This window comes from Saccopteryx bilineata, chromosome 6, assembly GCF_036850765.1.
Source record: "Saccopteryx bilineata isolate mSacBil1 chromosome 6, mSacBil1_pri_phased_curated, whole genome shotgun sequence".
Taxonomy (NCBI): domain Eukaryota; kingdom Metazoa; phylum Chordata; class Mammalia; order Chiroptera; family Emballonuridae; genus Saccopteryx; species Saccopteryx bilineata.
The window spans coordinates 179,755,153-179,772,756 of record NC_089495.1 but is presented as its reverse complement, the minus strand read 5'-3'; the positions used below and the strand labels follow the sequence as shown (position 1 = coordinate 179,772,756).

At 39.1% G+C, this 17,604-nt stretch overlaps 1 protein-coding gene across 6 annotated transcripts in view; it reads left to right on the top strand.

Annotated features, from left to right (window-relative positions):
- PLCB4 (phospholipase C beta 4) overlaps positions 1–17,604 on the top strand; it is a 387,833-nt gene that overhangs the window by 138,799 nt on the left and 231,430 nt on the right. For 4 of the 6 annotated variants that reach the window (XM_066234675.1, XM_066234673.1, XM_066234674.1 and 1 more), the window contains one exon: positions 12,777–12,848. The exons of the other annotated variants lie outside the window; for them this stretch is intronic. The gene's annotated coding sequence lies outside the window, so the exon portion shown is untranslated. The remainder of the gene's footprint in view (positions 1–12,776; positions 12,849–17,604) is intronic. 6 annotated transcript variants of the gene reach the window in all.

The following is a 17,604-nucleotide window of genomic DNA, read 5'->3' as shown; positions in this document are numbered from 1 at the left end:
CTTATTGAAAATTTTAAAAATTTCGTTTAACATAATGAAGTATAATGTCTTCTCGGGCATCATCTTTGTGAAAATATAATTATATAATTCAGTAAATACACTATTACACTCTATTACACTAAAGATATGACTGCATCAGAATTTGTCTAAAATTTTGAAATAGAACATATTAAAACACTTATTTTAATAATAAAATTTGCACAAAACTTATTTAAATTCTATTCAGGCAAAAATTTGCATTTGTAGCTCTTGCATTTGTGTACTTGTTGAGGACAATCTCGTTTGATGCTCTAGCAGTAGTCTGCTCATCACTAACAGCTCCAAGATTTTTGGGAAACTGATCAAGGTGACTGTTCAGGAAGTGAATCTTAACTCTCATGTTACATCCAATGTCGCGGAAAGCCAACAGCATCCTTTGAACCAGAAGTTCATAGTTTTCTGCTTTTTTTGTTGCCAAGGAAGTTCTTTGTAACTGCCACAAAAGATTGCCATGCTGCTTTCTCCTCCTTATTCATCCTCCTGGCAAATTCTTCATCACATATGAGGGTTTGAATTTGAGGTCCATTGAATAAACCTGCTTTTATCTTCTCAAAAGACAAGGCAGGAAAAGCAGAAATAATATGTTGAAAGCATTCACTTTCTCTATTCAAAGCCTGAACAAACTGCTTCATTAAGCCAAGTTTGATATGAAGTGAGGGAAAATGATTCTGTCTCGATTAACTACAGGTTCATTTCACAATATTTTGCATCCCTACTTCCAGAGCTTCACGTTTCGGCCACTCCTTCTGTGTCCAGTGTTTCTCCCGAGCTCCACTGTCCCACAAACACAGAAAGCAAGGATACTTCGTGAAAACTCTCTGTTGTCCTTGCAGGAAATTTACCATTTTAAGATCCACACAAATGATCCAGTTATGCTCCTCATACTTCAGTAAGTCGAGGACAATTTTTATGTCATTATAATCTTCTTGCAGATGAGTTGAATAACCAATTTGAACCGCTACATAAACATTACCGTTGTATAGGAGAACACATTTCAGACTCCATTTAGAGCTGTCAAGAAATAGCCGCCATTCTGTTGACTGTAAGTGGTAACACCTAGCTGGCTGAGAAGACTACAGATATCATGACAGTAAACAAAGTGTTTGTCTTTGGAAAAAAAAGTCCACAAAAATTTGTTCACGCTTCCTGAAATGGGATACTTTAGCTGACCGGTGAAGTACATTCTTTTCTTGAAGCCTGGAGGCTATAAAAACTCAGCTGCTTTCTTTGATAGGCCCATATCTCTTACTAAGTCATTCAGGTAGGGTTGGCTAAACTGCTGAGGGGTTAATGACTGCTTGGCATCAGAAAAAGACCCTTCAGATTTTACAACCATTTCCTCATGCATTTTATCAAAATACACTTGATCACCATGTTCACTTTCTTCGTCCTTAGAAGTAATAAAACTATTGAAAACTGAAACCAGGAGTGTCTCAGAGTGTGGGATAGGTTGTATTGCTGAAGGAATATTAGGATTTGCGATCATATGCCATTTTTTCTTGCCGATTTGTATGGATCAGACAGAAATAACAGTCACTGCTGTGGTCCTTAGGTTCACGCCAAACCATGGGAATACCAAAAGGCATTCCTTTGCGTTTTCCTTTTGTCTAGTCACAAAGCATTTCCTCACAATTATCACACACCATATGAGGAGCCCAATTCTTGTCTTGATTGCCAAGGGGAACTTGAAAATAGGCAATATAAAGCACGTGTCACAAATGATGAAATATTGCGCCTTTGACATTGAAATGTGTAACAGCCACATATGTAACAAGGTGTCAGGACTATTCTTACATTTATGCCTACTTGAAGAAGCCATGATTCAATCTTAAAATAAGAGGGTGTTTTTATCAGATAATAATTTTTTACATTTAAAAACAATTACAATTATGTAAAAGTGATATTTGTAAAACATTAATTGCTTTGTGGTTATGTTCAGTTCAAGAGTTGTTGCCTTTTAACTCCAATTTAAAAACCAATGCATGCCATTAACTGTAACAAAAAATTAAAATTGCATAAAAACCTAGAGCATGCATTAAAAATGGATTTCAGATTTGAAATCAGCAATGCAGAAATATATAGGAACAATTCTAAAACCTCATGCAACAGAAAATGAAAAAATACTTTATTCCCCACTGTAATGGAACTGTTTTATATCTTAGTTATTTAGTGACTACATGCCTGTATGCATTTGTCAAAACTCATACACCTATATACCATGAAAGTGTGAATTGAACTGTGAATAAAAATAGTAAAAACAGGGAATTAATTTTCTTTAATTAATTAGTATTTTTGAATGATTATTTAATTGATTGTTAGCATCAGTTGTGTCTCTGAGTCCAGGCACTGATGAAGCCTCAATGTCCTAGGTGGGTGAGCACATCTGAGTCTTAGTTCCTCATTTCATTTTTCATACGTTGCTATAGTTTCCTAGAGAGACTTTGGCATGCTGTAGGTCGTGCCTATAGCATAATGGACTTTGACTGTGGTGTCCAAAGTAGCAATGACAGAAGACCTTCCCATATTCTTTCAGAATCTGTTTCATTTCCTCAGAAGGACTCTGTCAGCCAATGAGCCCAGCCCAGTGGTGGCATTGCTAACAAAGACTGAGAATGGGTCCACCATGTTAGAGCCATAAATAAATTGTCTGCTTTAGTTTCTTCATAAAACCTGGTAGAGATGAATAGCAAATGTAATCAGAGCAGGCGGTTGTCTATACAGATTACTCTAGGTTGTGCATCTGGAGCCCTTCTAGTCAATGTGGTACCTGTTTGACACCCCTGGCTTCGGATGCTGTATTCTGGGCCTGAAAAGAATTTGCAAAGTTTAGTTCCATCATTAAAACCAATTTTTTGCTGTATTCCACTCTGTTGGGCCCCAATTGGCCAATTTATGATGTAATTTCTCATCATATGGCATGGTTGACCAGTTGTCTGTGGCCAAAAAGTAAAAAATAAAAAATAAAATCTGACAAGCATAAATATTGCTATCAAAGCTATATAATTCATAGCAAAAGAACTTCAGAGATTGGTTCAGCTAAGCTGTACCATACCCCTTTTTCTAGTCTCACTTGCTGACTGGAAGATTTATTTTATGTTTGATAAGAATGCTAATATGTAAAGGTTCTTGGAGTCATGATTCTCTAGTGAAACCACCCTGTTTTCAGTTTTCGAGACTATTTTGGGCCCTTTGCCTTAGGTGTACCTGCCTTTATACAGTTGTCTCAAGAGTGTTATCCATGTACCTAGATTGATCATGAAACCAGCTTCCTACCCGCAGATTAGAAGTGAATCACAACAGATTAAAATGAAATGTCTGTCTCTTTGACAGTACTCTAAACGAGTAGCTTGAGTTTCTGATGTTACTGTTCTTAGTTTATTTTGCATGGATCATTTTCTCTATATGCAGAATTGTTTGAGTGCAGAATTAAAGGAGTGGGAGAGGACTGTAATTGAACACCCACTCCGAATTACAGGAATGTGATAGGCACTTTTCATGCATTATTCTATTTAACTTCACACAATGAGTGAGGTAGATAATTTTGCTGCTTTACAAACAAGGAAACTAGGTCCAAGAGAGGTTAATTGACTGTATTCTCAGAGTTCGGTCTCTCATTCCAAAACCTGCTCTCTTAATACTTCCTAAGGCTCCATTTGGGAATAGAATTTCCTCATCTGTTCCCACTTCCTACGGGGCATGGAGATTGCACTGGTCTTTTGAGATCAAATTCGGGACTCCTTGTCAGACCTGGTCTGAGAACCAGGTCTGCTCCCTGCTTTATACTTCTCAGAGTCTCAAGAGATTTGGCCTCATTTTATGTATTTTTCAAAGCTGCCATTACACACTTGGCACTTGTTTCTTTCTCCCCCCGTGACCACTTGTAGAGGAAAACTGAGTCTGACAGTCCTATGGCTCTGAAGAGCAACCTTAACCCCAAATAAGCCTTTTTATTTTAATAATTCTGCTTCTGATCACTGCAGAGAAATAAGAAAGTGAGTGGGGGGGGGCGGAGACATAAAAGTTACAAAGGTTCAAAAAGAGTTAAAAATTTTAATGCAAGGACCCCTGAAACTCTTTTTAGGTATTATTTCTTAGAAGTTACCAGAGTTTCTTTAATAAGGATTAGTGATTAATTTTTGTCTTGAAACGGGTCCAGAACAGATTCTTGTTGGTACCACTGGAACCATTTTCTCTTGCACCCAGACCATGTTTTCCAGGGACTCAGTTCTAAGGATTTCATTATGAACCGGCGCTGTTAGAGACTTCCAGAAAGAGAGAATTTTTATGAGTGAAAAGAACAAATCTCACACGATGACGCACTATATGATTCCATTTATATGACAAAAATATACAACTAGAGTCCTGTCAGTATTCGTCTTACTCTCCCTGTTGCCCCCTCCCTCTGTGTCCTGGTCTGCTTTCCAGTAAGAAAACCTCTGTGTTCTAATCTATAAAAGAAACTTCATAAAGGTTTGCTGTCTTACAACCACTGCCAATGGTATCAGTCCCCTGGTTTGAGGCTAATTAAAAGGCTCTTATTTATCTGATATTTTTCCCACTTGGGAGATTAAAAGAAAATTTTTTTTTCTACATAAGCTACAACAGTGTTTCATGTTAGAGTGAAGACGCTCCTGGAGGGGATTGGGAAATGGGTATTAGACTTGGCTCAAGTATTTTTGCTGCCAGGACCAGGAGCCACAGCCACGTGTGGTCATTAAATATTTGAAGTGAGGCTAGTTTAAAAGGAAATGTGCTGTAAGTATAAACTACACTCTGGATCCCAAAGACTTAGAATGAAACAAATACAAAACATGTGAAATTGTATAAAATGTGATTTTTATATCAATTATATGTACATCACTTATACGAGAAAATTATGCACCTACTCGGTTAAATCTATTATTCAAATTTAACTTTTCTTACTTTTAATTTTTAGATTATTGTAAAGTAGCATGCAGTTGTAAAAAATTTTACCCAGTTTTCTCATCAGAACCATTTTACAAAACTATGATATAATATTCACAACCACGAAATTGACATTAATACAATCCACTGACCTTATTCAGATCTTACGAACTTGTTATGCACTCCTGTGTGCGTGCAACGTAATCACCTATGTCGATTCTTGTGAAGACCACCGCAGTCAAAATAGGAAGCCCCTGGGCTATGCCACCACCCTTCCTCCCTGCCTCCCTAACTCCTGAGAATCACTGATCTGTTCTCTAGTTGTATATTTTTGTCATATAAATGGAATCATATAGTGCCTCGCTGTGTGACATTTGTTCTTTTCACTCATAAAAATTCTCTCAACAGCCATCCAACTTGTCCTGTTTATCAATAGTTCTTTCCTTTTTATTGCTTAGTAATATTTCTTTTCCTTTTATTTTTTTAGCGGTGTTACTAGAAAGTTTAAAATTTTCATATGTCACTCACCTGTGTGGCTTTCATTGTAATTCTTTGGGACAGCTTGTTGGAAGTACTCAACAAGCACATTTCTGTTGCATTTTCATTGGCTTGTAGGCATGCCTGTGTTACCTTGTGCATTCTGTCCTGCTGAGTCTCAATCAGGTTATTTGGAAATGAACAAGAGAACAGTACCTTTTAAAATCATTTTGGGAGAGTAGAGTCCTGTCAGTATTCTTCTTACGCTCCTTGTTGCCCCCTCCCTCTGTGTTCTGGTCCGCTTTTCAGTAAGAAAACCTCTGTATTTTAGTCTATAAAAGAAACTTTTCATAAAGGTTTGCTGTCTTACAACCACTGCCAATGGTATCAGTCCCTTGGTTTGAGGCTAATTAAAAGGCTCTTATTTATCTGATATTTTTCCCACTTGGGAGATTAAAAAAAAATTTTTTTTTTCTACATAAGCTACAAAAGAATCCAGCTCAGTTAGCTTATCGTGGAAGAGAGAAGCAGGACACAGGGACAGTGCAGAGCAGATCAGAACTGAAGTACACAGGATAATACCATTTTCAATTACAATTGCCTGGGGAAATTAGGTAAGCAGAGGATAATTACCTGAGCTGGCACAGATCCAAGTGTCTGAAACTAAGACCCTGCTTGAACGTTCTGCGGGATAGCTGGGACCTGAGGCAGCCGGGACCTGGAGGCGTATGTCTGATCTCAGACAGGGCTGAGTGTCCTCACTGCCAGGCATGGCAAGTTTAAGACAAAGTCTGGAGCGTGAGAAATTCAGACAAATAAAATTTGATAAAAACCGAGACCCAAAACAAGCAACATCACAAAGCGTCAGACAAAAGGGAGGTTTTCTGATAAAATAAAGGTCAAGTTCTGTCATTTCGCTATATGACCATCAGGACACTGGAGCTGAAATAGAACCAATAGAAGAGCACAAAGAGGACTGATTCAAGTATAGTAGTTGTCTTGTCACCTCCTCCCACAGAGGGATCTGGCACGGTGACAGTCCTCTGTTAGGCCTGGAAGGACCAGGAAAGATCACCAGGTAAGTGCTACTTGAGACGTGGGCTTGTCCAACCTGGTTGTTGCTATGAGTCATTAAAAGCAGGTTTGTAATGCAAATGTCCGGGCATAATATTGTGTTCCCCACCCACCCCACCCTCACCTCCAATCATCTATTACTGTAAGTGCTAAGCCTGGGCTTCTTGGTGTCTATGGGACTGTGCCTGGGGGCACCCCAGCACCATGCCGCTCCCCTTGGGCTGGGGGTCGGTTACTGAACTACCCATCTGTCCTTTCTCATTACCTAGGGGAAGGCTCTTTTTTTTCTCTGCAATAGGAAAGGGAACCTGTGGTTTTTCTTCTTTGCTTTTCTAGTGTTAGCTTTTGCTTTGTTCCCATCTTTTCATAATCTCTCAATTCCAAAATGTATGATAATGGTAATTTGTTTGAAAAGTATAAAAAAGAGAGAAAAAAAGAAATCAATTATGTCTTTCCCCTCTCACCTTCTAAATCAAAACATAGCAGGGACAGGAGTACCTGGGTTATTATTATTATTATTATTTTCTTATAAAGATTTTTAAAATTTTATTTATTGATTTGAGAGAGAGAGAGAGAGAGAGAGAGAGAGAGAAGGGGGAGGAGCAGGAAGCATCAACTCCCATATGTGCCTTGACCAGGCAAGCCCAAGGTTTCGAACCGGCAATCTCAGTGTTCCAGGTCGATGCTTTATCCCACTGTGCCACCACAGGTCAGGCCCTGAGTTATTATTTCTAAGAGGATTTGTTAGGCTCCCTTGGACAAGGAGGCTGCTGGAATATAGGGTGCCTTTTTCAAATTATAGAAACACACCCCTTGGCCTGGCCTCAGCCCCACTCACCTCTTGGCCTTGGACATGGGCCAGATCAATTTGACTCTAATGCATATATGTATGGCTACCAGCTTGCACTGTATAATCAGTGGAGAAAGGTTAGAATTTGAAGATGGCCCCAGGACTCCCATCGCCTGGTATGCACACCCTGTATAATCCAGCACTGTGACTATAATGGGATGTCACTCTTGCATGGCACACTTGACTTTAACAATGAGAACTTATCTCTGGTGGGCCTGTCCTAATCAGCTAAGCTCCTAAAAGGGACTAAAGAATGAGATTCAAAGAGAGAGAGGGATTCCATAGAAGAGAGATCCTCCATCACTGGCTTTGAGGAAGGTGGGGGCATGTGACAAGGAGTGTGGTTGGCATCTAGGACCCGAGAGTGGCTCTCTTAAGGAAACAGGTTCTAACCCTTTGACCACTAGGAAGTAACACTTGCCAATAACCTGCCTGACCTTGAAAGCGGATAATTTCTCAGTCTCCGGAAAGGTGGACGCCTAGCAGACCCCTTGATTTTAGCCTTTTAAGATACTGGACAGAGAACCCAGCATTGGCACTAGACTTCTGACCTATTGTACTCTGAGCTAATAAGTGTGTGTTGTTTCTGAGCCAGGAAGTTGGTGGCAGTTTTTCATGCTGCCATAGAAAACCAATACACGTGGGAAACCAGGCAAAGAATGTGGGTGAATAATTGCAAAGCCATCACCATTACTTAGAGGGGGAAAATCCATAAGATAACTCATAACAAGCTCCCATAAGGAGCTCCCAGTTAAACATTGTAGCGCCGGTAAGCCGCAGGAGTGACAGATACAGGAGCTGTGCCTTTTCTGGGCAGATTTAGAGTAGTTTCTCAAACTGGCAGTCTTAGACTTGGGAAGGTGCAAACAAACGGTGAAATTGCTCACCAGTGGGTTATTTATTGCATGGTGGTAAAGGAAAAAATTACTCGGGATAGGAAAGTGGCATCAACTTCCTTCCATGCTTGTAATTGTTGGTGACGGTGCCTTTTATTTAGGGCTCATGAACTCAGTGGTAGGGAGGGGGAGAGAGGGCCAAACAGGAGAATGAAGGAAAGGGAGTTGTCCGAGTGGAAGTGACTAGAAGGGTGGGAGCTGTGGGGAACTGAAGCTCCCGGGCATTACATGAAATCTCCCATTAGGAACTGTTAATAGCAGCGCAAACTTGAAAAGATGGCCAAGGGGATGTGTGAACATGTGCGTGGCCAGGTGAATAGCCTCTCACTCCTTTGGTGCAGGCTGGAGGAGTGAGCTATGTGAGCAGTTTGGGAGACTGAGAGAACTGGAGGGGGTGAGCTTGGTGAGGACCCAGGGCTTTCACCGCCTTGTTCACTGTTGTATTTTCAGAGCCGAGAACAGTGTGTAGCACACAGTGGATGCTCAGTAACTATTTGTTGAGTGACATTGGGGTACATAAACAGATTCATACCATATGCGAGGATGCCAAATGTGATTGCACTGGTAGAAATGTGATTGATTCTAAGAGCCTATGACTTTGAATGTTGTGACTGGGTGCCATCTGTGCTCACATAATGTACTTTGGCCCACCCGTTGATGTTTTTGAACCTACAATGCCATTTTTGAAGGACTGTTTTGGAACTCATTAACTATGGGGAGAACCAGGTGGAAACTGAGCCCTTTTTGATGGTGGGTACTGTCCTGCATGCCTGGCACGTCTCCCCTCATTTCACCCCGATGCAGGCATCTGAGACGGGTCCTAATATCACCATCACCTGCATTTTAAAGACGAGGCTGTTTCAGAGAGGAGAAGGCAGTTGCTTGAGACCACACAGCTGGTAAATGATTAGCCTGGGCACTATCTAGTTGTCAGATGTTTGACTTTCTGCCACGTGCGTGCTCCGCAGAGTGTGCTGTGGAACCTGCAGCGTTGGTATCACCTAGGAGCTGGTTAGAGGTGCAGGAGTCTTCAGTCTCACGTCAGACCTGTCTCAGACCAGAACCCACATTTCAACCAGATACCTGGGTGATCTGCATGCTTATTCAAGCATTTTGCAATGAATGCACTAGTCCAGTGCACTCTAAACTTGGGTTATCTGTGAGTCACGTTTATGGATTTGGCTAAATCTGTCTTCCACCTGAACTTATCACTCTTCCTTTTCACTTAAATATGTATATTTAAAAAAGAAATGTATCTGGTAAATCACTATGGTAGTATGGTAACATTACTACAAATAACTATATATTATGATATACTTAAGTTCAATAGAAAACGAATGCCCTTTCCTATAAGTAGAAGTTAAGTGCTAACGTACACTCAGTATATATTATCTCTCCATGCAAAATAGCTGTATTTTACATATAAACTATTCCATAAATAATAAACTATAAAGTATCTTCCCATGAATCATGAGTGGGGAAGTCTGCCTCCCTGCCGTCACACCCTTACAGTGTGCAATGTCCCATCAAGAAGTGGGACTCTTTCTCCATCCTTTGAATCTGGGCTTGGCCACGAGACTTGCTTTGCCAAACACTATGCACTGACAGTATGTGGGACACAGCAGAGATCCCACCAAAACGTCTTGCCCGTTGAGACCTGCCCTCCTGCCATTCTTGCAAACTTGAGACCGCCTTGTGAACCAAAATAAATAGTAACTGATTTAGGCCACCGAGGTCTTGAGGGGTTCATTACACGCACAGCCTCACAGACATAGCTGTTCTCTAATGTTCTGTTTGTTTACAGAACAATCATCTTCACGTTCAGTCGGAGAGCAGAGTGAAATGACCTCGGTTATAGTTCTGTCTTGCCCAGTTATTCTTCAATTGAAAACAAAATCTCAGTGTTAAATATTTTTGGTGGGGTGTTCAATGCTTATCCTTTTGTGTTTGGTATATACAGGGTGGGGCAAAAGTGAATTTACATTTGTGAGTACATAAAACACAGTTTAGTCTTGCCTTGTTATTTATTGATTATTGTATTGTTCTCCATACAACCAACTGTAAACCTACTTTTTGCCCACCCCACGTGACTATAGCACCACGTCAGTTACAGAAGTTTGCCCACTAAAATGCCAGGAGCTAAATAGCTTGTGCCAAACTGTTTATACGGCCTCACTTCTCTGTAGTTGAGTACTTCAATATTGGCTTTCCAAAATGTTGCAATATTTTGGTCATGCACAGAATTAGAAAGGTTTATGGAAAAAATGCATTAGTTTTATGTGGGACAGTCACTGGAGACTTAGAGAAGGAAAGGGGAAATATGTATCCAGTATTTGAGTTTGTAGTCGCAGAAAGACTTGGGCAGCAAATACTTCTCAAAATAAGGAGTACAGTATGGCAGGGTGATTAATCACTGAGCCTTTTTGGAACTCGGCTGGTTTCACAGCCTAAGAGGTATAAAACAGTGGTGTAGTTCAACTTCCCAGCTCTAGGGGGAGCACTTCATTATTCACCCCTTCAACAAAGATTTGTTGAGCACTTACCATTATGCTAGGCATTTTGCTAAGAGCTGGGGACACACATAATAGTTTTTAATACACAAATAGCCCTTGTCTTCATGGAATCTATAGACTCATATTCATATATCATTACAAATAGAAATGTAATATTGCAAATATGGTAAATGCCATGAAGGCTACACATGGGGTCCAGATGCCTGGGTGTAAATGCCAGCTCTGTGTGGACTTCTCACTTCTCTCTTCTCTAAAGTGGGAACAATCAAAGTACATACACTTCAGAGTTTTATGTGGATTAAAATAAATATGATGCAATCCATGCTTAGAGCCTGGGCCTTAGTAAATAATCACCAAATCAGTAAAGTAAGTGTCCATGATGCTTTTATATTCTCTAATTGTGTTTAAAATGAAATGTTCCTTTCTATGGAGAATTTGAGATGAACTGGATTTTTTCTTTTTTAATTTCAGTTATAAAATAGGTTTCATGGTAACATATTAGAGAATATTTAAATGTTAGGTTAAAATGCAAAGGCCTTTTTTATGTCCCCTCAAGACAAGTTCTTAAGAAACAGCCGCATCCAAGTTTCTTGTTATTTAGATATGTTTTTGCATAATACAGTGTTCACCCTGGCCAGTTGGCTCAGTGGTAGAGCACCGGCCTGATATGTGGATGTCCCGGGTTTGATTCCCGGTCAGGGCACACAAGAGAAGTGACCATCTGCCTCCCCTCCCTTCCCCCTCTCGCCTCTCTCTCTCTCTCTCTCTCTCTCTCTCTCTCTCTCTCTCCCTCTCTCTATCTCTTTCTCTCTTCTCTTCCCCTCCTACAGCCATGGTTCTATTTGAGTAAATGGCCCTAGGAAAGTTGGTCCTGGGCACTGAGGATGGCTCCATGGCCTCTGTCTCAGGTGCTAAAAAAATGGTTCCAGTTGCAACAGAGCAGCATCCCCAGATGGGCAGAACATTGCCCCCTAGTGGGCTTGCTCAGTGGATCCCGGTTGGGGTGCACGCAGGAGTCTGTCTCTGCCTCCCCTCCTCTCACTAAATAAAAACAAAAAACAAACAAACAAACAAAAATGTTGTGACTGTGTGTATAGATTAGTGAGGTTTGTTTTAGCAGAGTGGGTCATAGTATACATGTTAGTATACTACTTGTGTTTTAAAAAGTTAAAACTAAGACTTTTAATTTTTTTTCATATCTATCTATAAAGATACAGGTTCACTTTTTTCTGTTCAACAGTGTTGTCTTGCAATGTAGGGGTGAACCATTCTACCTGGGATCTTCCTGTAGATATATCCTTACATAGATAATGACCTTCACAACATGTCAATTCAGATTTTATAGATAGCACTTTCCTATGTCTCAATTGCCATTTTTTTCTGCCTCTACTTTCTCGAATGCAAAAGGGCTTCCTCTTGCTTCTATGTACCTCCTAGAACTCCTAAATCCCCACCCCATCTTGAAAAGATCTTGAAATCTAAATTTCAAACAAATAGAAATCAATGGCAAATCCAGAATTTACATAAACAACATCAGTATAAAAATACACATAAAAATGACTCTGTAGATAAAGGCATTTCATTTTAACTCTTTCCTGTTCAGAACCGTTCTTCTTTGAAAAGGCAAACTGTCTCTTACAGTTACGATTCATCTGAGAACATTGTACCGTTCATCAGGAAAAGATCATTCTATGTAATTTTAGAAGATTTTAGAATGCCGTGCTGTTCAATTACTGCTTAATTTTTTTGATAGGTTAAGAAGTTGAATTGCAGATCAGCTTGGTAGAGAGGCTATGTGAACCTTATAGGCTGTGCATAGCAGTAATATTTCTGATTTAATGACTGTATGTCTTCATTATCCATTTAGACACGAATGCCTCTAATTTAATGTGTCTTTCTGATGTATTCTTATAAAACATCATAGATTCTGATTTTGAAGTGTGAAGGGCTGTTTCTTTCCATGAGATTTCTGAAAGTTCTTTAAATGGACTTTTCTCTGGTCTGTGTCTGCTTGCTTCACAGAGATCGACGCAGTGGACGGCTCCGTGAGCTTGACTAAGCAGGCGGCACCTGCGGCTGGTCCCGAGCCTTCTGGTGAGTATTCTGTCTGCTGTGGTAAAGAGCTGCTCATCGTGGGGTTCCAGAACTTTCAGCCTGTAGAATGAATCCCTTCATGCTGATGTCCCATGTGAAATGCCGCTCAAAATTTCATGTGATGGAGCATTGGTCCCCTGGCATTTTCTAGACCCAACGTTATTCATTCCACCAACCTTGGGCACTTCACATTTTACTAGATTTTTCTCCTTGTCCTCTGTGGTAATCTCGCCTGTATCTAGTAAGTAAGCGTCAGGTATTATCTATGTTACTGTTCTCTGCTGTTCTTTCTGCAGGGAAATGTATGATTTGTGTTCAGTTCTGTGCAGAATCTGTTTAGGAAGATTCCCACAGATGTGAAAATTCACTACATTGATTGCCAGGCAGAAGCCACCGTTCGTTTTGTGTGAACTATCCACGACATGATGTAAATAAATTCTCTCAGTTGCCCCTCCACAGTTCCATGTAACAAATCTTTGAAGGGACCCTAAGATGGGAAACAGAAATATCTTTATGTGGACAGTTTTTAGTTATGAACTAGAACTTACCAATGCTTTATGTTGGAGCCAGAATCCTAGTGAATCTGAGAGATTGTTCTTGTCTGACTGCTTCATCAAATTGCTATTCTCTAATTTCTGTTGTAAGTAAAAAAAAAAAAAAAAAAAGACTATGTATCATTTCTTACTTCAAGGGATAAGGACTCTTTTCATAGTGATCACATGAAAAAGAGAAGCAGCAACCTCACTGTTTATTCTGACAGGTGAGCTCCAGGTCCCCAGGCATTTAAAATCAATGTGATTTTCTTCCCTGAGTGACTGTCAGGCCAGACACTCTTGTACCTTCTGACAGGACCCAGGGCTGATTTCCTTCTGGCCTTTCTGTAAGGCATGAAAAAAAATCACACTTCTCTCAGTAATCAGTATTTGATGACCCAAGAATATCAAGAAAGGAGATTTATTATCGAATGTTCCTACCTATTTTTAGTCAAGTGCATTATATTTTCCTGTTCTCCAAGGATGATTCATAAACCATGTTTTAACAGGCAGCCAAAGTTGGAGGAGGAGATGATAGCTGAGTAATTCTTTAGGGTCTTTAAATTAGTATAGATGTGACATCTTTTTTTTTTCTTTCTTGAGGGGGGTCTTTTTTATTATATTTTCCAGGACTTCCCACGTTCTCTTCATGGTAGTTGTATTATCCATACAAATATGTCATTTTCCATCAGCTGTGCTATAAATGATTCCTATTAAGAATTGCATGCTTAGTAAAAATAAACACTTGATTCAAGTGTTCAAAAAAAAAAAAACAACTCCAAAACCGGAGCTTAGAAGTTGTTTGTTTAACATTTTAAGTTCCATGAAAAACTCATAGTAAGTGGTATAAATACCATGCTTTTTATTTATTTATTCATTTTTAGAGAGGAGAGAGAGAGGGAGAGAAAGGAGAGACAGAGAGAGAGAGAGAGAGAAGGGGGGAGGAGCTGGAAGCATCAACTCCCATATGTGCCTTGACCAGGCAAGCCCAGGGTTTTAAACCGGCGACCTCAGCATTTCCAGGTCGACGCTTTATCCCACTGCGCCACCACAGGTCAGGCCCATGCTTTTGATTTTACAAGGACCTTGGGTGGATCAGGTCCTGGGACAGCTAAGAGTATGTGGGTTTCTCTTCGCTCCTCACAACTAATGGGACCTGATTGGACCTAGTGCCCCGCGAATCACCAGGTTGTTGATTGCTGTCTTTGTGTTAGTCTTAGCCTCCTCCCAAAGAGAGAATTCTAGCCTACCTAGTTCTCTTTGTCATCTCTTAAAAATCAAAACAGCCTCTCTAGCAACTTTATGTTGTTGGATATCTTGTATTTTGAGGGGTTTTTTTTTATATTGAACTGAAATCTGATTCTTTTTTGTTTAAGGCCACTATATCTTTGTTGATTCTCTGTTTGGATGACCGATCTAGAGCCGTCAGCGGTGTATTGAGGTCTCCAAGTATGATTGTATTTTTGTTAGTTTTTGTTTTAAGGTCAATAAGTAGCTGTCTTATATATTTTGGTGCTCCTTGGTTTGGTGCATATATATTAAGGATTGTTATGTCTTCTTGATTCAACTTCCCCTTAATCATTATGAAATGACCATTTTTGTCTCTGAGTACTTTTTCTGTCTTGTAGTCAGCATTACTAGATATGAGTATTGCTACACCTGCTTTTTTTTGGGTGTTGTTTGCTTGGAGTATTGTTTTCCAGCCTTTCACTTTGAATTTGTTTTTATCCTTGTTGCTTAGATGTGTTTCTTGTAGGCAGCATATAGTTGGATTTTCTTTTTTAATCCATTCTGCTACTCTGTGTCTTTTTATTGGTAAGTTTAATCCATTTACATTTAGTGTAATTATTGACACTTGTGGGTTCCCTACTGCCATTTTATAAATTGCTTTCTGTTAGTTTTGTATCTAGTTTGATTCTTCTCTTTTGTTTTTCTATCATTTGTTTTTGTTTGTTTGTGTTCCATACTTCTTTCCTCTGTTGCTACCTTTTTTAAGTCAAGTGTTTTTGTGGTGGTTTTTTCAAGGGTGGTTCCCATTAAGTAATGAAAAGGGTACCTACCATATTCATTGTAGTACCCTATCTTATAAGTATTTCTGCACTTCATCGTCCTTTGCTACTGTTAATCTCCATCCTCTCCCCCCTTTTTTTCCTTTGTTGTCACAGTTTAAGTTTGGTTTTATTGTGTTCTTGGTGGAGCTGTTACTTGTGGTGTTGTTTTCTTTTGTTCTTTGAATCTGGTTGGAAAACCCCCTTTAGTATTTCCTGGAGTGGGGGCTTTCTGTTGATAAATTCTCTCATCTTTTCTGTATTTGTGAATGTTTTTATATCTCCTTCATACTTGAAGGATAGCTTTGATGGGTATAGTATTCTTGGCTGAAAGTTCCTCTCTTTCAGGGCTTTAAATATTGGGGTCCACTCTCTTCTAGCTTGTAGAGTTTCTGCTGAGAAATCTGATGATAATCTAATAGGCCTTCCTTTATATGTTGTACTCTTCTTTTCCCTGGCTGCCTTGAGAATTTTTTCTTTGTCATTGGTTTGTGTCATCTTTATTATGATGTGCCTTGGAGTGGGTTTGTTGGGGTTAAGAAAACTCGGTGTTCTGTTTGCTTCTTGAATTTGAGGCTTTAGTTCTTTCCACAGGCTTGGGAAGTTCTCGTCTATTATTTGTTTGAGTATATTCTCCATTCCATTTTCTTTCTCTTCTCCCTCTGATATACCTATTATTCTTATGTTATTCTTTCTGATGGAGTCAGACAATTCCTGTAGGGCTTTGTCGTTTTTTATTATTTTTGAGTCTCTTTCTTCTTCTCTCTGTTGTGCCTCAAGTTGTTTGTCTTCTATTTCACTAATCCTATCTTCAATCTGGGCTGTTCTGTTAGCTAAGCTTGTTACCTTGTTTTTCAGCTCGTGAATTGAGTTTTTCATTTCTGTTTGATTTGTTTTTATAGTTTCAATTTCCTTGGTAATATATTCTTTGTGTTCATTGAGTTGTTTTCTGATCTCCCTATATTGCCTTTCTGTGTTTTCTTGTATATCTCTGAGTATTTTTAAGATTTCTATTTTAAATTCTCTGTCATTTAGCTCCAAGGCTTCCAATATGTTAAGTCTTTTCTCCATAGATTTTTCCACATCTATTTGTGTTACCTCTCTTTCTTTTGTATCCATAATATTCGATTTCCTCTTTCTTATCGGCATCTGAGGGTGGTCTTGTTGATAGCACTAATTAGAATTAATAATGAGTAAAAAGTAAAAAAAGAAAAAGAAAAAGAAAAAAAAAAGGTAAAACACCCCACCAAAAAAAAACAGTAATAATTTATTATTTCCCCCTTTTTTCTTTCTTCTCTTTCCCTCCTCTTCCCTCCTCAGGGAAATATCGTGCCTATAATGGAGGGCCTGATTTGGGGTGAAGAGTTCAAGGGGCAAAAAAAGGGAGTAGGGACCTACTAAATGCAAAAAAAAAAAAAAAAAAAGGAAGAAAATCTTAGACAAGCATAAGATGATTTGCTTGTAAGTGATGGTCAACTAAGAGAAATAATGAGAGGGATAAGAGGGAACCAGAAAAAAGGAACAAAAAATAATAATAAAGAAGAAAAAAAATAAAAATAATAAGTAAAAATCTGTTGTATTAAGTGGAGCGAAGATTAAATACAATGGAGACCTTGGGTTGGGAGGACCCAAAATGCCACAAAAATAAACAAACAAGAAAAAAAATAAAAACAAAAGCAAAAAAGAGAAATAAAGCCAAAAAAAGAGCCTTGAGTCCCAAATTAACTAATTTGTTCGTGATTGAGGATTATATGGGAGGAAAGTAAAATGAGAAAAGAAAAAACGAATAGAAAGGAAAAAATAAGAAAAAGAGAAAAACGAAGGAAGAAATAAAATAGGAAGAGAAAAAAACAAAATAAAGCAAGACAAAAAAAAAAAAAAGAGGAGAGAGTGAGAGTTAAGTGTTTTGGAGTATAACCTTAAAGGAGGGTGAGGATGAAGAAGAGAAATAAAATGCAACACTCATGGGTAGTGTAGTTCAAGAAAGGGGAAGCATAAGATGGGCAGAGAATAGAAGGACCGAGGTGGAGGAAATAAAGGCAATAAGATAGAAGAAACAAACAACAACAACAAAAAAATTAGTGGATCAAGTTGTAAAGTCTGTGGATTTTTCTTGATTTTGAGAGGTTAACTTCTTCCTTTTTCTTTTCTCTCCCTCTTCCTGGTCGGTGACTC